The sequence below is a fragment of the Ictidomys tridecemlineatus genome, chromosome 3 (genome assembly GCF_052094955.1).
Source record: "Ictidomys tridecemlineatus isolate mIctTri1 chromosome 3, mIctTri1.hap1, whole genome shotgun sequence".
Lineage (NCBI taxonomy): Eukaryota > Metazoa > Chordata > Mammalia > Rodentia > Sciuridae > Ictidomys > Ictidomys tridecemlineatus.
The window spans coordinates 126,308,974-126,334,112 of NC_135479.1; the positions used below are offsets into that span (position 1 = coordinate 126,308,974).

Sequence of the window (25,139 nt, forward strand, 5' to 3'; positions counted from 1 at the left end):
CATTGTGGGGAGAGAGAAGAGCAAATCATTCCTCATTGGAAAGATAAAATAAATAGAAAATAAAAGGTGATTGTCTTTATAATTTAGAACAACAGATTTAAATGTAAAGCCCCCCCCCAACACACACACACCCTCTTTTATTTACAAATGAGTATATTGGTTGATTGTGTATTTTCATTCACATAACCCTCAACTTGAATTTTTAAAAAGACATAAGCCGAGGCAAGAAACCATGCAGAAAATCATTCTCCAGCCCTGGATTCTGTATTTACCAGGCAGGGGAGGACCTTTAGGAGATTCTGCTGATGTGATATAAATCATCTTCTGGATCATGGAAAGCAGGTGCCCAACAGGCTGCTCTGCAGACATCTGGCAGGCTTTCATCCTCACACCCACCCTCCCTCGAGCAACATCTGGCAGCCTCTTCATCCCTGCGCCCCACCCCCTCACCAACTGCCTCCCAACATCTGCCACACACTTCCCTTAACCTCAGAAGCACATCCAGTCAAAAGCTCAAAAGCACAGTGTTCCAGGGGTGGTGACCTAGAGTTCCTTGCTGGGTGGGAGCGGGGCAAGGTTTGTTTTATTTATTTATTTATTTCCTAAACTTGAAATGAATACACAATTCCCCTGGAAGTATGCTTCTCATGTCTTGCTGGTTCTCACCGAGAAGCTTGCTTAAAATTGAAATCCGTGGTTACTATCAACCTCTATAAAAGTTTCAAATCACCCGAGAATTGGAGGGAACAATCAAAAAAGCATAGGGAGAAAAAAAAAAGAACAATTTTATGCTGATGACATGCATCCTATGAACAAAGAGAATTAATTTTGATTGGGGGAAAAATGGACAAAATACTGTGTCTTCCCTGTAAAGTACAAATCGCTTAGAGAAAGTGCTTTAAACCTAATCTAAAAATGTCTTGAAACCTATTTAAGGAAGCCAGTGCTATTTAAATTTCACATGAATCTAGAAATTCCTTCTTAGTACCTCTAACACTTTATGGCACTTACTTACTGGTTTATAACTCCATCTCACATGTGGCTTCCCCTGGTTCTGAATGGAAGGTAGCCTGCTTGTAGGGTTTGCCCCTGAAACCTCTTCTCCCTAGAGTAAACCACCTGACTAAGGCTTCCTACTGACAAGCCTGCATTCCTTCTATACTGCTCTGATAGGTTGCTGTTAACCATTTCAACGTATTTACCTTGCGATGTCAGATGTCACCAGAATGAGTTAGTTCCCCAACCACTTCCTCCCACCCCACCCCGTCCCCCCCACACAAACATAATCCTCCATACCCTCCTCTCCTTATACCAAACCCTAGTCATTTCCTCTAAATGAAGAGAGGTTTACCCCTTCTTTTTCAAGGGGATCCTAGATAAGACCAGGTAACCCTGAGTGATTTGGGCACAGGTGAATTCCTGCAGTCCTGGCTTCTGATGAAATAGACATTATAAACTCCATCCACTCTAGGCTTTGGCTGGAGGCCACAAGGCTGAATATATCACAGAGACTTCATAGGCCAAAGCCCTTTCAAAACATTTTATCATTTTATTAGCACTTAAATTAGTAATTACTTCTAGAACATTATTTAGGTTCTGTGGTAGTGTGCAATTTCTTATTTAAAAGTTTAGATATGCCTAATAATCATTCATTAGTTGAAATTCCTTGCACATATATTTGTCTGGTTTTTTTTTTCCCCCATTGATGCTTTATTCTAGTCCCAGGAGGGCAATAGGACAAAGAGTTCTAGCGGGAAATCTTCCTGCTTATTAGTCACGAGGGAAATAAACTGTTAGGTTAGAATAGATGAGTATCGTAAATGGCCTTTGCATGTTGAAGATATCATTAGCAAGATGATGGTGGTATAAATAAAGTCTGCAGAGAGAGCAGAACAAGCTGAACTAGAACACAGCATACTGGACAGAGCATCAGCAGGAGGGAGAAGACTCAAATTCCTGTGCAGATTCTCCATTATTTGGCTTTGTGATGTCAGGCATGACACTTGCCTCTTTGGGTCTTGGGTTATCTCATCTATAATGACTATGTTTGTCATATGTATTTTTCTTTACTTTTTATTATGAAAAAATTCAATCATAAAAGTGAGAATAGTATGATTAACATAGCTTCAAAAATTATCAATATATCAGAAGAGTCCGTGCACATCTATAATCCCAGTGATTTGGGAAGCTAAGACAAGAGGATTGCACATTCAAGGCCAGCCTGGGCAACTTAGTGAGATCCTGTCTCAAAATTAAATATCTTTAAAAGGGCTGGGGTGAAGCTCTGTAGTAGTGTGCTTACCTAGAATGCTTGAGGCCCTGGGATCAATACCCAGGCAAGGGAAATCAATATATCTTGTTTCATCTCTTCTACCACCTAATTTCCCTCCTTCCTTTCCTGCTGATGTTTTTAAAGCACACCTACACATCATAACATTTCATCTGCAGATACTTGAGTATTTCTAAAAGATAAAAACTTTTGCCTTACCCATGTTATCATCATTACATCAAAACAAACAAACTGACAAGACCAAAATCAAAAAAGAATAAAGCTGCTTAGAAATAGTTCCTTCAAACCCTTTCAAATCAAGGCCAAAGCCTCCCACAGGATAGACTGGAGGCAGGTACAGCCACACACTTCTAAATATGAAGGTTTTTTTATTCAGTGCTATAATCATGGAAGAATATCAGAATTTTTACCTGATAGACGTCATTGGTCGCCAATTCTGAACTATATGCCAAAGAGGAACATCAAAAAACATAAAGAGGATTGAGTAAGGATCAACCAGTCAGATTCTTCATGAAGCACTGAAGAATCAGAATTATTCTTTCTGAAAAGGAGATACACCAACAGAAAAAATTAAAAGCAAGAATCATTCATTCATCCACATATTCTTTCATTCATTCACTCAACACTTGCCTTGTATCAAAGGATGATGGGGAATGATGGGAATACATGTGAGCAGGACACAGAGGATCCCCCGTAAGAACCATAGCAATAAGTTAGTCTTCATTTTTAGTTATGGAAGAATCAATAGTCAGCTAGACGTGCAGTGGGAACACTAGCAAAAAATTGCAGTGGGTTCCTGAGGGGGCATTTGTAACCTCCTTTCAGATGCAGGAGAATTCTGTTTTTGTTCAGAGTGGTCTGAATATGCATAGGATACGGAAAATATTTCATTATCTTTAAATCCTAAGATTTCACACACTCTAATTTGGCAAGAAAGTTATGAAATATAGAATAGAGACCATGAATACTATCACCTGTGGTTTGCATCTGTGTGATAGTGGGAGTTATTCTACAGTTAAAGGTAAAATTACCTTAATAATTTGGATTTTTTTTCTTCTTTTAAATAGAAAATATAAAACATGACCTAACTTTACCACTCCAAACAGAAGCCATAGGTGTGTGAAACACAACTGGAAGCTATGTGGAGGCCCATTAAAACTCCCTTCAATCGCCCTTCCCCCCGCGTTCCTGCTCCTGGGACATCAGGCTCTATTATGTGGTAACTATAAGATCTGTAAGTTGTTGGATCACAATAATTTTGATAATAGCGGTTTGAAAGCCGGTGACTGAGAAAGACCACCTGAGATAACTCACACTCCTATAAAAGAACAGCTCTGGGCCAAATCATGATGTGAGAAATGTTTGCCCTGAATGACCTCTTCTTACTCTTCCCCTCGACCCCCAACCCGGTCTGCATTCACACTGGTGGCAGCTCAGACCCTCCCTTAGAGAAGGCTCGGGCTCCTCACGTGTCCTTCTTCTCCTGCCTCCCACATACCCCCAAACAGAGAAATACTGGCACCTATGTCTCCATCCTTTACCATGAAACTAAACTTTAAAAAAAAAAAATGGGAATAAAAATAACTGACTTTGGTTGGTCCTGAATGTATATTATTTTCTCTCTCTCTTTTCATTTTTTTCCCCCCTGTCCTCCTAAATACATCAACTGGTCATTAACTGGTATGTAGATAGCACTGACTTCACGGACCGCTTTCAGATACATTCTCCAGTTTAACTTAATCTCCGCAACATATTTGAGCAGATGAAGGAACCAAGGTGCACTCAGACTTAGTAGCTTCTCCATGATCACCGGACACTAAGAGGCAGAGTTATTTCTTGATCTCAAAACCTATTTCGACATCTGGAACCTGAGCGCTTAAGCTGTGCCCAGTGAACACAGGTAGGACCTCGCCCTGCTCCACTGGGAAGGATGCAGCCCCATCCAAGGACAGCAAGGGGGGCTGCCAGTCCTCTATACTTCTGATTCCAAATGTTTTGTGTTGTTGCTGCTATTGGCTTTCATTTGTTTTGTTTTGTTCCACCATCTTGGCATCCTTAGCTAAGCTCCCTTTAATGTTACAAGTCCCTTCACTGAAGACACCTTAGACCTGTAGCCCCAGAGGAGCAAAGCCCCCCAGTCGCATCATAGGTGCACACGTTCAACTGGTACTCCAGCCAGATCTTCATTCCCAGCTTGTTGGGTGAGAGGGCCACATCAGACACAGAAAAGAGAAGGTCTTTGTCTCCAGTACCAACTTCTGCACTCCTGATTGACTTGGTAGAGATTCAGAAAGATCAAAGGAAGCACAGGGCACAGATGCTGGATTGAAATGAGTTGTTCTTGATTCACCAAAGAGTGAAGATAGTGCTGTATGCTTTAGAAAGGGCTCTGGCTGCCTAACACTAGCCCAGGGGGAGCTAAACTGCCTGGGGCTTCACTACACAAGTGTTTATGTTGAAGGGAAACTGGCTAGATTTGTGTAAATCCGAGTCTGTATGATGACATCTAAAAGGAGCCTCCTAGACTGGGATTCCTAATCCTAGATCTCACAAGCTCTGTGATCCAAAATAAATCACTTAACTTCTTTGGACCTCAATTCCTTCATCTGTAAAATGGGAACACTGAGAAGAGAAGGTATGGGCTGAATTAGAGCTTCCATTTTTACCACCACCCAAGGGACACTGTGCTATATTCCTCTCTGGAAGGATGTAACTTTGCACAAAGAGTTACCAAATCCTGGCTCTACTACTCACTAGCTGCATGTGTCTGAGCTACTTACATTTCTAGACCTATTTTATTATTTATAAATTTATTATTTATAAATTTATTTTATAATAATTATTATAAAATAATAATTATTGGAATACCAAATGAATAAGTGCATGTAAACTGATCAGCAGCATGTCCGGCATACAGTAAGTCCTCAAAAATGTTAGTTTCTATTACATTTAAACAAGTTTCTTATTTTTACTGTAAAGAGCCCTTAGATCCATGTGCATCAAGAATGAAAATGATTTTTTTATGCCTTTTAAGCCTTCAGACTTTTGTGCAAATGTGGAAAAATTCTTCTCCAACTCATAAGGTCCAAAAAAGTTTGATGAAAAACACTCTTTGCCTTGTCATGGACCCTCATTTTTTTGTGATACTGCATTCAACCAGCTCTGAGCTGGTTGACTGAGCAGCAGTCTGTGTCAAGCACATCCAAAAAAAAAAAAAAAAATGCAAATGCTTAAAAAAGATCACCAAAGCAAAACCTACATAAAGAAATATCCTCCTAATTTCTTTATTTTTTTGACACTGTTATTTTACACTGCCAGTTCTTAGATGCAGCTATTGAAATTAGTCCAGCAAGAAGGGTGAGTAGGTGTTGTGTTGTTGGTTTACTCAAAAAATATTTATGACCATGCATTCTGCACATGATGCTGTGCAAATCTGAGGTAGAGGCAGATTAGCTAATCCCCAGCTCTTAGGAGTTTATAGGCTTGTAGAAAAGATGCTGCATGCAGAAGCACAGATCAGCCAAAACAGTATTCATGTGCCCTAAAGGAGGTACGAACTAAAACAAAAAAATGAAAATTGACTCTGACTGTAAGAAATGAGAAAAAAACAAGGACAAATTTTTGAAGAGGGTGGTGTTTAATCTGGTGCTTTATTGGTGGACAAAGTGCCAATGATAAGATGGGGTTTTAGGATGCGGAGTCCCCAGGGTCTCCCAAGAAGCAGGAATGACAGCGCTCAGCAAAGACTGGAAGAGCCAAATCCATGTCTAGGACACATGGCAGAGTCCCATCTGCTAAGCGTGTGAGGTAGAAGGGAGCAGTAGTACAAAGACTGAGGAAGGCAGTAGGGAAAGGAGATTCCCCCTGAACTGAGGTTGGGCATCAGCTGATCAACAAGGGCAAAGCACTGAAGATCTGAAGAGCAAAGGATGCTTTCAGAAAATCCATCTGGCACCAAGAGAAGAAACTTATTATCTTTCTTCTAAAGCTAAGACAGGATCATTGAGGGCTTACTGTCCTCTAATGCAACATACCAGTGGAGAATCTTCTTCTTGAAAACTGTGCTGTTACATTTTCACCAAGAGATAGTATGCAGATTATGGCTAGAGTTTGGTAAAGATCTCTAGAGGTTTTCTATGAAAGCAACACATTCATGAACATGGCCAATTTCTCCTATTTACTGAGAAAAGTCCTATAGCCCATGTCCCTCAAGACAATTTTGTTTTTCCTCAATGTTCCTAAAAGATGCCATAGTCCTCCCTAGTAGTATATTAAATATTTACATGAAAGCATTATATTGAAGCTGACAGCCCTAGGCCTATGTATCATGGCAGGTACAAGACACCTATCACAAGCCTAAAGAAACTCACAGTAGCTTAGCCCCTCTACATCCTGGCTTCAAATTCAGGTTGCACCATAAATTAAATGGGTTATATAGCCTCTGTCTATCTCCTGGGAACATTTGTTTGATTTACAAAAACATGCTACAATTTGACACTCAGTATAATTGGGATTTACTACTTGGAACAATGTCCCAGACAGAATCCAAATGTACTAAAGTCAAACCTGAATTTCTCTCCTTTCCTCCTCTTTCTTACTGCTCTCTGATTTCTTCCTCCAGAGACCATGTGGGCTGGAAATTCTAGTAAATAAATCCCAGATGTCAGGGTGCTCTTCCCGAAATCAAACAACAGAATACCCACTTTAGCCACCACTATTCTATGTGTAGAGAGTTGAGATCACAGTTAATCTGGTCTGTTCCCCAACAGACAGTGCTAGAAGATGCCCCATTCCAGGGAGAGGTGCTGAGTATTTACCAGTGCTTCTGCTAATAACCATTAAAGTTATTACAGTTACTTAAATAAAGTAGAGCATAAATACACAGAAGAAACTACTGCTCAAAACATAACAAAACGTTCTCACTTCCCAAGCACAAAAGCATTTGCCCATGCATTTTAAATCTGTTTAATTCTTGTTTTAGGGGGCCTTGTGACAGTCTTCCAAAAGTTAGCTGCCAAAACTGTGACTATATTTAGCTATTTATCACACACCAACTCAAGGTGGTGCAAGTTGTAGACACACAGAAAAAGCAAAGAAGATCGGAGCTCATTAGCAAGGGAGGCCAGAAAGCTTTAGGAAAATTCTGAAGAGGGAAATATTTATTAGATAATTCCAGGTTGAGGCATTCTGAGACCGGGTAGGGGAGACTAAGCTTATAAACAGAATAACACTATTAGTTAAAGTTGTATTTGACAATGAAAAGGAGGCGATAAGTAGAAAGACTCCAAACTCCAAGGTAAATAGATGAAGTCTTTGCTTTCTGAATCCTTTGGTTTAATATGGTTGACATGTTTCAGGTGACTCACAGCCTGGAAATGCAAGGGGAAAAATGGAGTCTGAATTTATTTCTCTACCGAAAAGTTACATGTGCCATTTTGGAAAAAAATTTACCAGTTTCAACAGGGTCGTATCTAGAAAAATGACAGCTTCCTGTGAATGTGTAGCAATAAAGCAAGGCAGAGATGGAGTCATCATTGACCCGGAAAACAAGGAGGGCCTCTCCAAACTCCACACGTAAATGGCCACACCACATTTGGTTTCTTCTTAAGAGCAACTAATTTTGATTCGAGTGAGAGGCCCAATTTAAGCTTAGCTTAAAAGCTGCTTCAATTATTTATTAGCAGTTTATACCCTCATGAGTGATTATTGAAGAATGCCGGAGAAACAGACATTGAAGAACATCTATTCAACTTTATATTCCGAGCCCCCCCGACATTTGATTTTATATCTTGGTTTGGTGAAGGTAGGAGAGGGAGAGCCGTTCGGGTTTTCCTTCATTTCTTAGAATAGAAGTAAAAACTCATCGCATGGTGCACTTAAAATTAAAAGAATAATTTTACGTGTCCCATAAAGTCACATATAACCCTAGGAGACAAGGGGTCCCTAACTGTACCTCCAGATTGATCAGTGACAATTCATTTCTATTTTCTTTCCCAATGCACTTCCCCCTTGCCACCACCCCAAACCAAACAGGCTACTTTTTGAATTAAGATTTGCTTAGGGGGGCCTAAATGGAGTAACATAGATGAGTAAACAGTGTCACCTAGTGGACTAGGTGACACTAGGAAAAGAAGAAAACTAGTGAATCTGCACAATGGAAATGCCAGACCAACTGCAAGCCTTGGGCCACATTTCCCCCTCATTCTCGCTCTCTGCTATCAACCATAAGCAAACTAGTATGTTTCCTCAAGGAAATAACCAAAAACCAACTACAAACAAATAAACCGAAAACCCCCACAGCTTTCCTTCACCAGGTCTCTAGTTCCCTGAAGAAGGGCCCACCCAAATAAAAATAGCAGCTACCGTTTATTGGTCATTTACCATGAGCCAGTATTTTGCTTTACAGGTAACATCTCACTTAACCATCAGGAAGTGCGGTTATTTGCTAGGGAGTGGATGACTTATTCTGTCGAAGGGCATGGAGCCTGATTTGATAACCATGCTGTTACATCCTCTATGTGGAACCCCACATGCAGCCCTGAGGCAAGCAATGAACCCAGAAGAGGGGATATGTGTAATAACATAATAATTAGATGCATATTAAGCACTTACTAAGCCCCAGATTATTTAGGGGATATAAAAATGAACTGATATGGATCCTGTCCTCTAAGAACTTATCATCTAAATGATAATTTAAATTTGTAGAGTACTTTAAAGCTATTACCATTTCAACCTATCTTCATAGCCCGATAAGGTAATTATGGTCCTGATTTTAGAAATGAGGTTTTATGATTCATCCAAGGTCACACAGATAAGAAGTGGCAGCTCTTCAGATTTAAGAGCATTCCCCACTTCACCTAATGCTGCCTCTTTTCCAAAGGCAGCTGACAGAGATCCATGGTTTTATGATGAAGCAGGGAAGGCCAAAGGCAGCTTACAGCTGACTCACAGACTTGTCACCATAGATTTAGGAGTGGAATGTCCTTTCTCTCCACTACTCCTCAAGCTGGAGAGGGATGACCATATACCAAATCTCCCAATAGATCAGATTAAAACAAACCATTTACATTTTGTGAGTCCTCAAAAAATGAGAACTGTGAGGGAATTTCCTCAATCTTAAAAAAAAAAAAAAAAAAAAAAAGAGCACAGGAAAAAAAAAAAAACTTACTAGAAACTTTTGTAATGGTGAGAGATACAAGATATTTCCCTGTAACAAGACAAAGCTATCCTTTCTAATCACTCAAGGTCTAAGCTAATGCAATAAGACAAGAAAAAGTAATTAAAGTATACAGATTAAAAAGAAAAAATAAAGCTGGATTTTCAGATGACATGATTTTTGAAGTAGAAAACTCAAAAGAATCTTTATTAAAAATCCTGAATCTAATAAGTGAATTTACTTTTCACACTATCAGCACCACAAAGAAAATTAATCTGTATAAACTATGCATCTTAAGGACTGCTTGAACCATGACTTGTACAATGCCTTCTTTAATATCCTTTGCCAGGTAATTCTCCATGTGCTTTACACATACTACCTCATTTCATTTCTTCAACAACTATATGAAGGAGTTTCTCCTGTTAGTCCCATTTAAATAGCTAAATAGAAACTAGTAAACTTTTCAACATGCAATGCTTCTTTTAAAAGTTTCACTTAGACCCATGGAGTACTTCTCTAAGTTTGGGAAAGATATCATAATTTTAGTGTCAGTTGCTTGATTTGTTTAAAAAAAGTGATATAATAAAGTAATTTTTCAAATTCAAAAAAATAAAAGTTTCACTTTGAGTTACTTTAGGTGATAAACAAGTTATAGCCTTTGTCTACCATAATATTCCATTCTTTCAACGTTTCAAAAAGCAGTTGTTTGGGAAAACAAGGTGTATTGTAAAGTCCTGGTGTAGGGAAAGAGACAGGAGGGTAATTCAATTCTGGAGCATCTCTGTAAATCCAATGTTCAATGACCAGTTCTCCATTTAAATAAAGGACAGGGAAGGAGAAAAGAAACAACAAAGAAAGCCCTGACTTGCAGTGTTGGTCAATTTTCATATGTAAACACTCTCACCATTGCTGATTATGAGGATCACAAAGTTCCTGAAAATTTAGCAATGAGCTTTCAATTCATCAATAGAAGCTGACTTTGACCCCTACCTCACACCCAGCACAGTGCATTCAAGAAATAGTTGGTGAGTGTCTAAATGAGTGAATTAATAGGTGCAGTCAAGTAAATTAGATAGAGGTCAGTATACAGTCTTCCTTGGGCTATATCATAATCAAGGCCTTGATGCTCAGTGGTGTCAGGGTCTGGATTTATCATGATGGTTGTGATCTGTGCTATAATTCTGTGACAGAGAAAGCAGTGTTATCACCATATCATGCATTGTTAATCACAATGTGAGTGTGAAAGGAGATAAGATTCTTGAGTATGTGTTGTCAAAGCAGGAAAAAAGATATTAGATTTGTTTTTATTCAATTTAGTCAAATGGAATATCCTTATAATTTTAAATGTCATTTAACATTTGAATGTTATTACTTTATTTCTTATAAGGAAAAAAATAGTTTTATTATGTCAGTCCAGGACTCTGACCTCTAACCTTTTGAAACAATAATTGAGAGAATTATTTTAATAACCAAATATTCTTCTTAGGAACTCAATTGGTTTCATTGGAGCAAAATAGAAAGGGACCCAACTGCCCCTTGTCACTGGGTATGTTTTCCTGCTCTCAGAAGTGACTTCTTGTAGCATACACTGGATAAAGTGTCAGAAGGAAACTAATCATTAATTCATTCAAAAATAAGTGAATTTGGGCAGGGGTTGTGGCTCAGTGGTAGAGAGCTTGCCTAGCATGTGCAAGACACCAGATTCAATCCTTAGCACCACATAAAAATAAATAAATAAAATAAAGATATTGTATCCATCTATATTTTTTAAAAAAATATAAGTGAATTTGTTTCAATCTGATATCTATTGTGCATACAAATTTCATAACCTGAAGTGTGTAGACATTGAAGAATACCATTAAACTTTTATTTATTTATTTATTTATTTTAACTTTTACACCATTTTTTTTGAACTTTTTAATATTTATCTTTTTTTTAGTTTTTGGCCGACACAACATCTTTGTATGTGGTGCTGAGGATCGAACCCAGGCCGCACGCATGCCAGGTGAGCGCGCTACCGCTTGAGCCACATCCCCAGCCCACCATTAAACTTTTAAACAGCAAATGAGCAAGACCATCAGGGCCCTTTCTTAGCCAACATTAAGATCCATATCAAACTGCAGAGTCACTGCAGATGGGCTAATGGCTCCCAACCTAAGGTTGTCAGATAAAATACAGAATGTCAAGATAAATTTGAACTTCAGATAAACAATGAGTAATTATTTAGTATAAATGTGTCCCAAGCAAGCTCCCAATTTTGCATGCATCTTACTCATACTAAAAATGCATTTGTTAATTTATCTAAAATAAACATCTGTGTTTTTATTTGTTACATCTAGCAACCTTCTCCCAAGGACATATTTGCTTGGAATCATTCTAAAGTGAGTTTGAAATTTTAAATCGTTGCAATAATTAAATGTAAAACAAAGAAAAATTTAAGAGAATTCTCTTATAACCTTGAGTTTTGAAAGCTTTTCAAACAGACACAAAATTCAAACCCAAGGAAGAAAAATTATAAGATCTATTCCAAAAGAATCAAAAAATTTTCCCTAGAGAAAAACTAAGCCAAACAATAAAGCAAATGACACGAGGCAGAAATATTTGCTACTTGAAACACAAGTGCTGATCTCTCACATACGTGAAAAGTACAGGCGTGAAAGAAAGAACAGTGGTAAAGCACTTGCCTGGCATGTGTGAGGCACTGAGTTTGATCCACATAAAAAAGTAAATAAGTAAAATAAAAGCATTGTGTCCATCTATAACTATAAAAAAAATTTTAAAAAGAAAGATCATTTATCCAAATAAAAAATTCACAAAAATGTGAACAGAGCACTCACAGAAGAAAATACAGATACTGTCCTTAATAAGTATTTAAAAATAGTTGCCCAATTCACTCATGGTAATAAACATACAAATTAAAACTAGATAGTTTTTTTCCCCAAACTATCAGGTTGATAAAATTTCATAAATTTAATAATAATTAACTATGTTAGCAAGACTGCAAAAAATAGCACTTTTCTATGTTGCTAGAGAAAACGTGAATTGGTAGAATTTTTATCAAAGTCTATCTGGCAGTATTTAGCAAATCCTCTAAAACTTATTCCAAAGACCCAGCAATTTTACATCTAGGAATTGATACTAGAGAAAAATAAATGCAATAAGAATTATGCACAAAGATATGCAGCATTGTTATCATAAAAACATTTTTCAACACACTAAACAATCATCAACAGGGCATTGACTAAAAAATTTTGGGTACATTATACAAAGAGAATTAAGAAACTCTTACTGTGTTGATATGGAAATATCATAAATTATTCAAATTAAAAGTAAGGAATGGATAGCATTTTACTATTCTTGAAAAAAGAGACAGAAAAGGAGTATGTATTTGTATTGACTTTTATTTGCATTAAAAATATTTCTGATTGAGCTGGGCTCAGTGGTGCATACCTGTAATCACAATAACTCAGGAGGCTGAGGCAGGAGGATCGCAAGTTCAAAGCCAGCCTCAGAAAAAGTGAAGTACTAAGCAACTCAGTGAGAGCCTGTCTCTAAATAAATAAAATATGAAATAGGGCTGGGGCTGGGGCTCAGTTGTTGAATATTAGAGGATTTGCTAGATAATGCCTAAGTTCAATCCCTGGTACACCCCCCAAAAATTTCTAATTTAATAATAAAAAATCAACAATAGTATTTACCTGTCAGAGAGATAGAAATGGTTGGATGAGGGGCAGGGAAGTTAAAAAGTCTTTTATTGAATAGTTTTTATATGTTTTATATTTGAAACATGTGAATGTATTACCAATTCAAAACATTATAAAAATGGAAAATTAAAGTAATGTACAGTGATTATTCTGCACGTTCAAAAGCAGGAAAGCTTAAATTTTTAATTGAGGTTAAAATAATTTTTGAACTTCACTCTTATTCTTTATTTCACTGTGAAGAGCTAATGTTCCCACTTTTTATTTTACTCTGCAGAAGAATGGCATAGAGTGAGCACAGTTTCAAGACTTGACTCAATTCCACTCAGGCTGCAACTTATGAACCCTTAAAATTCCCCATCAAACTATAGGCTAGGTTATCAGCAATAGCAAAAATAAGTAGCTAGCACACATTGCCTGCAGGTAAAGCATTGTGCTAACTTCCTTGCTTCAGAAAAAGTCACATCCCTTGCACTGATGGGCTTATGTGGAAGGCATTGTGTATGAATTTAAAAGGTAAAAGTTGCCACAAGCATTATAGACAAAAACATCTTAAAGAATCTTAAAGAGAATTAATCACCATACTTTATGTAGGAGGAGAGCTCCGATCTGAGCCTTAAAAGGTGAAAACTTCGAGCAAGAAGAGGAGCCATTTCAAGCAAGGGAATATGAGAGAAAAGGCACAGAAGTGGAAAAATTTATACCTTATTCAGATCAATGAACAAACTATGGGCCTTCCACCCAAGATGCATGAAGGATAGAGATCATCACAGAAAATAATTAGAAAAGTGGTTTAAAAACCTGTAGCAAAGACTGCTGTTTGTCTACCTCCAAAGTCCTTCCTCCCCTTCCTTTTTTTAAGTAGAATACTGACTTTTGGATAGAAACATTAACAAGTGGAATAAAAGGTCACATTTCCTCAACTTCCTTAGCAGCTAATTGTAACCAAGTGACAGGGTTGTGGACAGCGAAATGAGAGAGGAAATGTCCTGTGAGATTCTGGGTAGTCTTAAAGTGGGGGAGGAATACCCCAAAACACCACACAGGACTATGAGAAGGAAGAGCTGGCTAGAGACACCTAGAGGCAGGTATGAAAAGATGAAGGACAGTTCTTTGCTCTCTGTCCAGCCCCAAGTGCCAACTGTGAGCCTTGTGGGAAACAGGGCTTCCATTAGAAGACAAAAGAGTCACTTTCATGAGGTCTTTGTGAGACTTTGGACCAGGATAGTGGTTTTTTGATGGCCAAGTAACAAAGGGCACTATAGTAAGAACCACAGCGCGGTTATAGAAGAAAAGAAAAGATAAATGTGAATCTATTTTTGGCATCTCACAGGTTTGCAGCCCTGCAACACACTAGGAAATCATCCTGGTGTGACCTAAGAGATTCATGGGAGCCATTCCTACGTGGCATGACAAATTTAAATTTGATGGCATGGATTAGAAGAGGTAGTTACGAGCCCTTGGAAGTTCCCACAGAGTAAATGAAGAGACTCTTAGGTGACACCAGAAGTACTGAGAGAGGCTCTTAGCACAGGAATGGAGGACTTAGGTCACATGGAAGAGCATAAACTTAGCCACTGAAATGTGAGTTATGCTATTAATGTCAACTTATTTTCTCAAAGCTTATTTGCCTCATAACAGCCTGCTACCTAAATGTCAGTGATTCTGAGATGAGAGCCCCCACTAAAGCAACAAAGGGAAAACATAGCCAGAGGGAGCCAGGACCTCCTCCATGGAGTTGAGATTTCCTTCCTGGGGATGGTTAACAGTGGTGACTGGGAAAGATGAATGACAACTAGGAACGATCCAGAACAGGAAGTAGCTCTATGGGAGGGAAAGAACACTGGACTTCCTTAGAAAATCTGGAGCCCTGAGAAAGGACAAGCTCTTAGTAACCTCACAGGAGTTTTTGACACCTAAGAGATAAAAATGGACATTAACCTGGAGAAGGACCCTAACCTCTCCACATAAATTACTTTAACAGCCTCCATAGTTTCTAGAACAGGAATAATTTGAGGTTTCCAGTACCATACCCAAACTGCTCACAGGACTGAGTCACATTCTTTGCTGTAAATCCCAGTGCAGGGAGAAGCTCACCTGCTTCTTCTACTAATATGTTGTAGCATCTGATGAAATAATGAAGGCTCCTAACTGCCCATAACACCACAAGTTCTGACATTTTGCCCTACAAGGATGAATGTGCTGCTGAAATAATATTCTTACATTCAAAACATTCTTATATTTTACATGGACTGCTTATCAAACTGAAACTATATTTCAAAAAGACCCTTCTAGCATCTGTTCAATTTAGCTAAACTACTCAGTTGATCATTCCCAATTTCCTCAAAAAGAATTTGATATGCAAAAACAGAATATTGATTTCTCACTATGAACATTACTTGGTGTGCACCACTAGGGTAGGAGAAGGAAAGGAAACAAACTTTGATGGTTGTCTCTTTAGAAGGTTCCATTGAACCAGAATAGAAAATCGTGAAATTTCTTTCGAAATATTGTCGCCCTAATATTTTCCACATTCAAATAGAATCTTTAGCTAACCAGAAATCTACATATTGTTTTATAGTATGTAGGCACATATATAACCAGTCATTTGTTAGTGATCCTCAAAAATTCTTTGAAATCATATATAGGAATCTGAACAACTAGTTATTTTAAATAACTCATGAGAGTAAACTCATTTCTTCCTGGCAATTGGCATAGCCTGGCATGTTCTTTTACTAAAGATTGTAAATAGCCAGAGGGAGCTAGGGCTATTTACAATTGTGAACCCAATCTTTAGTAAAAGAACATGGCAGAGACCACAGAGTAGAATTTGGCTTAAGAGAAACTAGGCTGTTCCCCAGATGACTTATTGCACATGGTATTTACTATTTGGTCTGATCTATTGGATTGCTATTTGGACCATTTGTCCCTTTGTTATTCAACAACCATTTATTGAGCACCTACTATGTACTCAGTCTTAGGCTGGATGCTTAGGATAAAGATATAAATAATATTTACATAGTCCCCACTCCCTTTAGGCCTAAAGTCTGATTGAAAAAGATGCTAATAGCTAATCTTTATGGAGTGCTTATTCTGTGGTGACCACTGTATTGTGATTTATGCATTTTATCTCAGTTCATTTCCACAATAGCTCAAGAGATAAGAACAATTTTTTGAAGTGGAGTTTGAGAGATCTGAATTTTCCATAAGCAAAGTAGGAGAAAAATCAACCCTACAAGTTGAGGAAATAACACAAACAAGAACAAGAAAGTGAAGCTTGTAGATGTGGTCTGACAGAATCAAGGTTGGGGGCGGGGCAGGAAGGACTGAAAAGTTCATTGGGAGTCTTAATTCCCAGGCTAACAGGGTTTGGAAATCTATTCAAATAAAATAGGCATGGATAATGTTTGACACTTCTTTCTGCTTTTATTTGGACTACTCAAGATTGTGAACTCAATCTTTAGTAAAAGAATATGGCAGAGACCACAGAGTAGAATTTGGCTTAAGGGAAACTAGGCTGTTCCCCAGGTGTCTTATTAATGAGCAGAGGCTACAGTTACAACTTTATTCAAGGAATCTACTAAGTGCCAGAGTTGAGTCAAAAATCTAAAGATGAAAAAGCAAACAATGGAATAAGTTCCATGCCTGTGAAAGCTTGTAACCTAGCAGGAAATAGAGAGACTATTTAATGAGAAATTGCAATTTAGCTAAGTCAGTACCTTGGGAAGCATGAAGCACGGGGGCACAGTGAACAGGAGTATCTGACTTAATATATTGGAGCCCAGGCCCCTGAATCAAAGGACTCTGAGAACTGAGGAGCAGAAGTTAGCCAATGTATAAAAACATGGCATTTGGGGGAACAGAGGGGAATACGGTGGGCACAAGTGTGGAGGAGGAAGACTTAGTATTATTCTTTTTCTGCAATTTGTGTTTCTTTCTCTGTGAACCACGTATCTCTCTTCTAATAGTCTTAGGAAATAAATGGAGGAGTGGACGGGAAGGTATGGGGTTAGAAAAAGGCCAAAACAAAATATAAAAAGAAGTAAGAAAGAAGAAGAGAAGGGAAATGAGCAGAGAATAATGGAGAAGAAAGAAAGGGGGTAGGATTGCATACACAGGCAGGGAAGGGAGGATGTACCTGCAGTTATTCCTAAGCCACAGGGCCCTGATAGAGACTAAAATGCTGAGAGCAGAGCAAGACCCAAGACCCAAAAGTGGTGTTTTTTTTTTTTTTGAGAAAGAATCTTTAAATAGAAATCAGAAAAAAGAAAACAATCATTGATCATCTAGTGTGTACTAGATATTTTCACGTGTCCTCATAAAAGCTCTGCTTGATGGATATTATTGCATTATTTAGGGGGAAAAAAAATCTAAGCCTTTGGAAGACGGAGTGGCCAAGTTGACACAGTCGGTAACAAATGGCAATGACATTCACACCTGGGTCTGCTTTAAAATCTCCGCTGATTCAAAACAGGGAAAACACAGGGACGAGAGGGTGGAGGACTGCACACAGCATGTGCCTTTCTCACCATTTTACTTGAAGCTCAGAAAAGAGTCATCCACATTTCAACAAAAATACAACCCTTGGAAATCATATAGGATTCACATTTATAAATATCTTTCATCTACTCCAGGCTCTACAAGTGATCTATGATCAGTGGTCATAAAGAAATAAGAAAAAAAAGTCAGATACATGAATTTTGACCCTAATCTTTTACCTTAGATTCACCAAGACTTTCTCAGTAATTTCAATTTAAAATGCAGAGACAGACACACATACATACACATTCACTTATATGAAAAGTTTTTAAAACTAATGTGATCATATCATGCATATTCAGTCCCCTTTCATATTAAATATAAGAATATTTAATATGCAAGGGGATATTAAAGAATACACTGGATTTACCTGATTCTTTTTACTTGATGAAGAATAGTTACTTTTATGGATGCATCATAATTTTTTATCTATTTGTCTATTATGGACTTAAAATGACTTCTGATTTTAATAATAACAATATGGTCTTAAGAATTTTTTTCTTCTGTACTGAGGATTGAACCCAGGTCCCCATGAATGCTGGTCAAGGACCCTATCACTGAACTACAGCCCCAGAGTCTTTAAAATTATGGCCATGCACAAATGTATCTCCACAAGTTAGACTTCTAGAAACAAAAACTGCAAGATCAAAGTGCTTATACTTTTCTTTATTTTGGTAGATATTCTTAAATTGCCTCAAAAATCTAAACTGTTTCCTTCTTCAACCAGGATTAATGAGACCTAAAATTTTGGTAAAATTACCACCTTACATGAGGAATCTTACATTGTTACAAAAATGAAGTTTTGGTTTTCTGAAAGGACCTGTTTTTGTTTTGTTTTCCAGAATAACTGGGAGTTTTATTATTACTAAATGGAAGGCTTGGAAGTTCTAAAACAGACTACCTGACATGAATTCCATCAGAGCCTCAGCACAGGAAGCAGAAATTGAAGGCAGGACTTGGGGTCCAAGTTGGCCTCCAAAGACAGACAAAATCCAAGGGGTTCAAAAATAAGAGCAAGATCAGAAGTGGCAATCCTAGGGGCAACCATCGGGCAGAGCCAACAGTTTACACTTGAGAGCTTGGCCCATACAAAGCTGGTGAGGTTAGGAAAGTTCCACACTGGTTATTATTCTGTATGTTCACTCATTGCAAATATTTGCTGAGCATCTACTACGTGCCGATTACTACAATAAGCTTGAGAAGTGAAAAAAATGAATGTGTATCCCCAACCTTGGAGTTGTGCCTAATCTAGTAAAAAACCTTCTGCCTTGTTTTGGGAACTTTGAAATTCTCCCTGATTCCAAGTCTTTGTTCTGCACTCTCACTCTACCCCCAGATTTCTTTCTTCCTTCCACATTGCACAACACTTTACAGCATGGTACAATACCAGGATGAGGAGGCCTGGCCAGGATGGGGAAGAATGTGCCGTGAAATCTAGGGTACATTTCAGCCCCAGCAGGGTCTCTAGCCAAGGCAATGGAAAGACACCCGCCTTTTCCCTTCTCCAGGCATGAATCAGTTTCACCAACCTGTATTTTTGGGTTCATTTAACACGTTGAACATTTAAATGCTTCCTGCTGCCCTGAGAAGATTAGGACAGTTGATTTGAAATTGCCATTCACACTGAAGTTTCTGGAACTGAAGAGATAGAGTTTTGTTTGTCTCCATGGAGACAGCTCTGGAGCTGGAGGAACAGGTCCACCCATTGCATGTATCGGGTAACCTAAGGCAGTCTCTGAGGCAGACCTCACAAGGTGACACCTCAAGCCTGTCACAACATCTCCCTGCACTGTCACATGGCCAATTTACAAGAGGGAATAACATTTTCTTAGCTCATTACACTGAACCTGCCGGATGACTAATCCACCCATTCAAAGCCATCTCTGTATTCCATGGGTAATCTCACTCTGTGCTCAAGATCAGAGTTCAGGGCAGGCTAGGACCTCAGCCCAGCGTTAAAGTGTTTGCTGTGCCTCTCCTAGAGACTTCCCTGAGGACCTCCTCTTCCGAAAGAGGACAGCTGGAAATTAGAAAGTCTAGATTCTCGGGGCTGGGGCTCAGTGGCACAGAGCTTAGCTAGCACACGTGAGGCACTAGGTTCGATCCTTAGCACTGCATAAAAAATGAAAATAAAGGTATGTTATACATCTATAACTAAAAAAAAAATTAAAAAAAAAAAACAAGAAAGTCTAGATTCTCTTCTTTGCTCTGACATTGGATGTTTGGTTTCAGAGAGTGCATCTAAAATGGTGAGACAATCCCCAACCTTTTGGACATCACAGAACTGCCTTAGTAACTAAATATGGTAATACATGCAAAAGTCCTTATAACTGCATAGTGCAATAGATATGAGAGATGATGATGATAGAGGAAGAAGGCTTGGCTTAAGCATACCCAACTGGATAACAGGATAACATTGGTCAGCAAAATATTTGATTTTGTTAATGACAGTCAGCAAATTATTTAATTTAGTCAGTGTTGCTACAATACCTCTCAGCATTAAAGCTTATTTCATTAACTGTTCTAAGTCCCAATTTTAGCCTTTTAGAAACCCAGACACAGAGTTTCTTGGATTCAGAGAGCAACATTTTGTGGAGCTAACAGTTACTAGTGAGGTCACAAAGGCCAGAATATGTGCCCATAGATATGCAAAAATAAAATTATGAAAGCTTCGCGTGGGAGAATCCTGAGGCCACACACGTTGCTTAACCTTTGTGCTAAATAGCTTCAATCCCCAGGGAGCGGCAAGACAAAAACAGCCGCACACTCTGGCTCCCAACCCAGCTGTCAGGGTGTGTTTCAGTTCATGTGGATTCTCACCTTATTGGGAAGTGGAATGGTGTGACTTGGCGGGACACTAAAAAAGTGTCCCTCCTCTGTGGAGCTCTCATTGCATACATCAACTGTCTTTTTTCTTTTTTGATTGAGAAAGCGAAACTCTTCCTGCCTCAATCCTATGATTTCCACAGTAGGCCCTAAAAACTGGAAATCAGACTTCAACGCCTCCTTCAGCTAAGATGTTTAGAACTGGCTTGCTTTTCCAATACCAGAGGAGGAATAAAAAGGGGATGAGGGAGACAGGGGAGTGAGCGAATGGGACCACAGCTACAACCCCCTCGAATGAAATTACTACACAATGGGACTTTCTGCAAGACCAAAGATTGTATAGGACATAAAAGAAACGACTCCAAATCAACGCACTTTATTTGCCACTCAAACAGTTGTTGAAAGCCCAATCACACACACACACACACACACACACACACACACACACAAACACACACACACACTGTTCTCGAAAGCGTGGTATTTTCTGCCTAAGCCTTTTCTTCTCACTTGGCAGCCCTGTTGTGTACACGATCTCTACAGGAATGCAGAAAAGCCACCTGAGGGAGAAAATTACTAATCACTAAAAATTACTAATCACTCTCTCACACTAAACAAATCCCACCGGGAGGTTTTTAGTTACACGCCAGGATATGGGTTCTTTTTTTTTTTTTTTTCCCCTTCTTCTTTTCAGGTTAATGATACAAAGGCACACAAAATTAAAGAAAAGGAAGCATGTCACATCTTAATATGCATTAGCAGGGATATTTTTACATGATAGCATCTAGGTCTGAGTCCAAAATAAAGGAAAAGTAGACTGAAAGTCTCTAATACCCACCACTGGGTCTCTGGAAAGAAAAGAGGTGGGAGAGACTCATGCTTTGCCACAGCTCCAAATTCAGCCTGTCCCCTCCTCCCCCCCCCCCCCCCCCCCCCCGTCCCTATCGCTTACACTAACACTCAACGACCTTTTTCTCACATGATATTCAATTTGCAAAGCTCATCCGGCGCCTGTCATCTATTCTTTCATTAAATAGATTAGCATGTTATGTATGGCGGGCCCCACCAATTTATACCCTATCTTCATGGTATTTATCTCAGACTTGTTTATCTTTTGCTGTTTCTTTAGTTTGTTGTAAATAGCCTGAGCCCCTGTGCCTACTTAGCCCATCAGAAGTTGAGTGTATCCAATTCAATGGTCATATTACAAATGAGAGAGATTACTGGAAGCAGTAGAATTAAGACTTTCATCTGAATGCTCTTTGGATTCTTTTTTCTTCTTTATGATTGTTGTTTTCACTGATTATAAGACATGATACCATTCTCTATTTTTTAAAAAGTTTAAGCACATCAATAGTGTATCAGCTGCAAAGTGACTGCGTCTTCAATAACCCCTGCTTTCTGAGACCATTATATACAAAATATTCTTTATATGTATAAATATAAACATAGCTATAAATTTAAATATACCATCTAAGGGTGAATAATATTAAATGTATAGGTCTATAATTTTCTTTTCATTTAACAATATGTTATAGATGTCTTTTCATACCAATGAACATACAGTTACATACTATTTTTGAATAACCACTGGGTCTTAATTGCATTAAGGGGTATATCATAACTAATTTAAATAATTTCCTATTAATGGGCATGTATCTCATTCCTTATTTTGTACTCGCATTAATAACACTTACATGAACAAACTTAGAAATATATCTTTGAATCTTTCTTTCTCCTAAATAAATTTCTAGAAAATGAAAATTAATTCATCAAAAGACATAAACATTTTAAAATTTGAAATGTCTTCACCATGTACCTTGAGACAAGAAGATCCAACACTCCCACATCCTCACAAACACTGCGTATGATCAATATTTTTAATCTTTGACTATCTGAGAGATAATGTTGAATACAACATTATATCTCTTAGGTTGTGAGTGAAATGGAATATTTTCAGGTGACTACTATAATAATATTGTCATGAAATCTAACTTGTTAAAGTAAAAATTCTTTACATTACTTTATAGATTGAAATTCCTCCTTACGTTGATTGACTTCTGTCCATCTATCACAATATTAAGAAATCATTCTCATTTTATAAATGAAGAAGCTGAGTCCAAAAGAAAGTTAGCATATGGCTAGAAGAGAGTAAATAGTTGATAAACATCCTGCTAATTCTTTAAAAAAAAAAAAAAAGAAAAGAAAAGAAATAAAGAAATAAAGAGAAAAATGGAGCATACTCTGAACTCCAGACAGGAAGTAGAAAGCAGAAATAAACTCACTTTTATCCTCATTCTCGACCAAACCAGATAGAGTCTGATTGTAATTGCATATACAACAAAAACAACAAAAATATTTGAACTACTAAAGAATTTGAGTTTATGTCCCTAAGCTCCAATATGTAGGCTCCTTGTCTGTAGCAATAACATCTCAAACGCCAGTCATAACCATAGCCTATATTTTGTTTTTCCTTAGGGTGTGTGGTATAAAAATTGGGATTACATATGGTGTTTAGTAAAAAAAGAAAGAAGTGACTTAACCCCAACCAAAAAAATTAGCTATTCTAGAGGCAATCTAATGTTGACCACGGGCTCCAGCAATGCATTGGATAAACTGAATGGAGTCTCTTCGCCTTTAGTTTTCCTCCATAATGTCAAGTAACAGGAAGTACCTGGAAAAGCACATGCAGGAAGCAGTGTACTTCAGAAAGAGAGAAAGTGTGTGGGTGTGTGTGGGTGTGCAAGAGTTCGCGTGTGTTAAAACGTCCATGTTACATTGATCTTTCTTATTACAGTTTGGCATTCAGAACATTTAAACAACATCTGCTAATAACCTTGTCTAAAGTGTCTCCTTCCCCATTCCAGCCCCCACCTCCCAATGCACAGGCTTTGTCTTTCCACCAGCCTTTATTTGGTTGGTCAGGAGCCTGTTGAGGCCTCCCAATCACCACCTGTGTGCAAAACCTGCCTTCCTCAAGATGGGCTCCTCCGCCATGGCGCACAGGTGTGTCCTGAAGAAATGCTGGTACGCTCGTTCTTCACTTGGGCAGAAAGAAAACAAAAAGGCAGGAGATTGAGTTATACACAGCCACAAGCAGATGAGGAAGATATCTCAGGAGAAGCCATGTAAGCCTCAACCAGATTTAGATAAATGCTGCCGGATGGTCATCGTGATGCAATTGGGACCAAAATAAACGACTACAGAGACGCAGCAATCTGACTTTCATGTGACAGCACCAATTAATTTTAGTTGCTGTGGCAATGAAAATGCTATGATAAATAGGATTAAATTACTGGCAGGAAAGAATAGAATTGGTGCGCATCATAAACACCTATCATGTGACATGTAGCATTTATGTGAAGACTTTCCATATTTTTCCTAAAAGGTTGCACTTTGTCTCCAAGACAAAAAGTACATGAATCTACCAACTGAAGTCTTTCTGACATCCTATCTCACTCCTCACCAGTTTGCTGACTGTTCCTCATGGCTCAGCTCAGCTATCTTTCAATATGAAAATATATCCTTAATCCTGGGGTGTGTGTTCTCTCTCTCTCTTTCTCTCTCTCTTGCACACACACACACACACACACACACACACACTATAGTGTGTGATAATAAGTATGACGATGCTGTGCTCTTGGGAAGGCCCTATGCAAGCCCTAGGATCACCCTGCCCTGTTAATATCAAACATGAATCCAAGGGTACTAACTATAGTATTTACTGTACCTGTTGTGTTGAAGGAAGGCAAATTAAAATCCTGAAAGAAAAAAAAAGATATTTTCATGAGTGGACAGGAGACTGCTTGCTTGCATTGTGTAGTTCTGTATTCTTGTATTTATTTATTTCTGGGGGCTGGCTCCTGTGTTGCAATCAGCTTTCTATAGCCTTAGGCAATTGAAATACCAGTCCTTAGTTCCAGAGTATTACTCATTCTGTGGGTTAAGTTTTCTCAGGCATTGGCATGCCAGGACATCAAAGGACCACAGGGTAGAAGGCAGAGCAATTAATTTTTCATGTCTATAAGAAGAAAAATTATCTTAAGCAAACAGCATCGGCCAACATGAATACCGAATCATGATATTTTAAAGAGAGATCCTTGTAAAGGGAAACTCGTGCTTGTTGTTGTTGTTGTTGTTGTTGTTTCTGGGTTTTTAATTCCTAAATGTGGAAATGGTGATCCCAAAAGTGACATTAACCTGTTTCTGACAGAAATCTTCTCTTGCTCTCAGAATGTTTTCAGGCTATTTCAAGCAGGTCAGCAGAGCTGAAGGAACCTCAGCTTGGGGGTAAGAAAATGAGGAACATAGTCACACAGGCTACACTAATGTTGAATGGCTTGGGCATGGTCCTCCCCAGGCCTGGGAGTGAATTGAATTGTGGCAAGCCATAGACCCAAAGGGAGTCCAGGGTTGGGAATGCGCAACACTACAGCACTGAGGTTAGAAGCACAGGCATTCAGACCCCTTGGTCTCAAATCCCACCCAGCTCATCTTACAAATACCATATTTTGGTTCATGGTTTCAGAGGTTGCAGTCCACAGTCTCTTGGCCTTGTTGCTTTGGATCTATGGGAGCACAGTTCACATCATGGCAGGGATGTGTGGCACAGGTCTTCCACCTCATG

General features: G+C 38.5%; 1 long non-coding RNA gene across 1 annotated transcript; it reads right to left on the minus strand.

Annotated features, from left to right (window-relative positions):
• Nucleotides 1-23,246: 23,246 nt before the first annotated feature.
• LOC120883960 (uncharacterized) lies at nucleotides 23,247-25,139 on the minus strand. The gene is made up of 3 exons (XR_005726105.2): nucleotides 25,018-25,139; nucleotides 24,243-24,273; nucleotides 23,247-23,555 (listed from the first exon to the last, which is right to left on the minus strand). It is a non-coding gene; the product is annotated as an uncharacterized LOC120883960 (long non-coding RNA).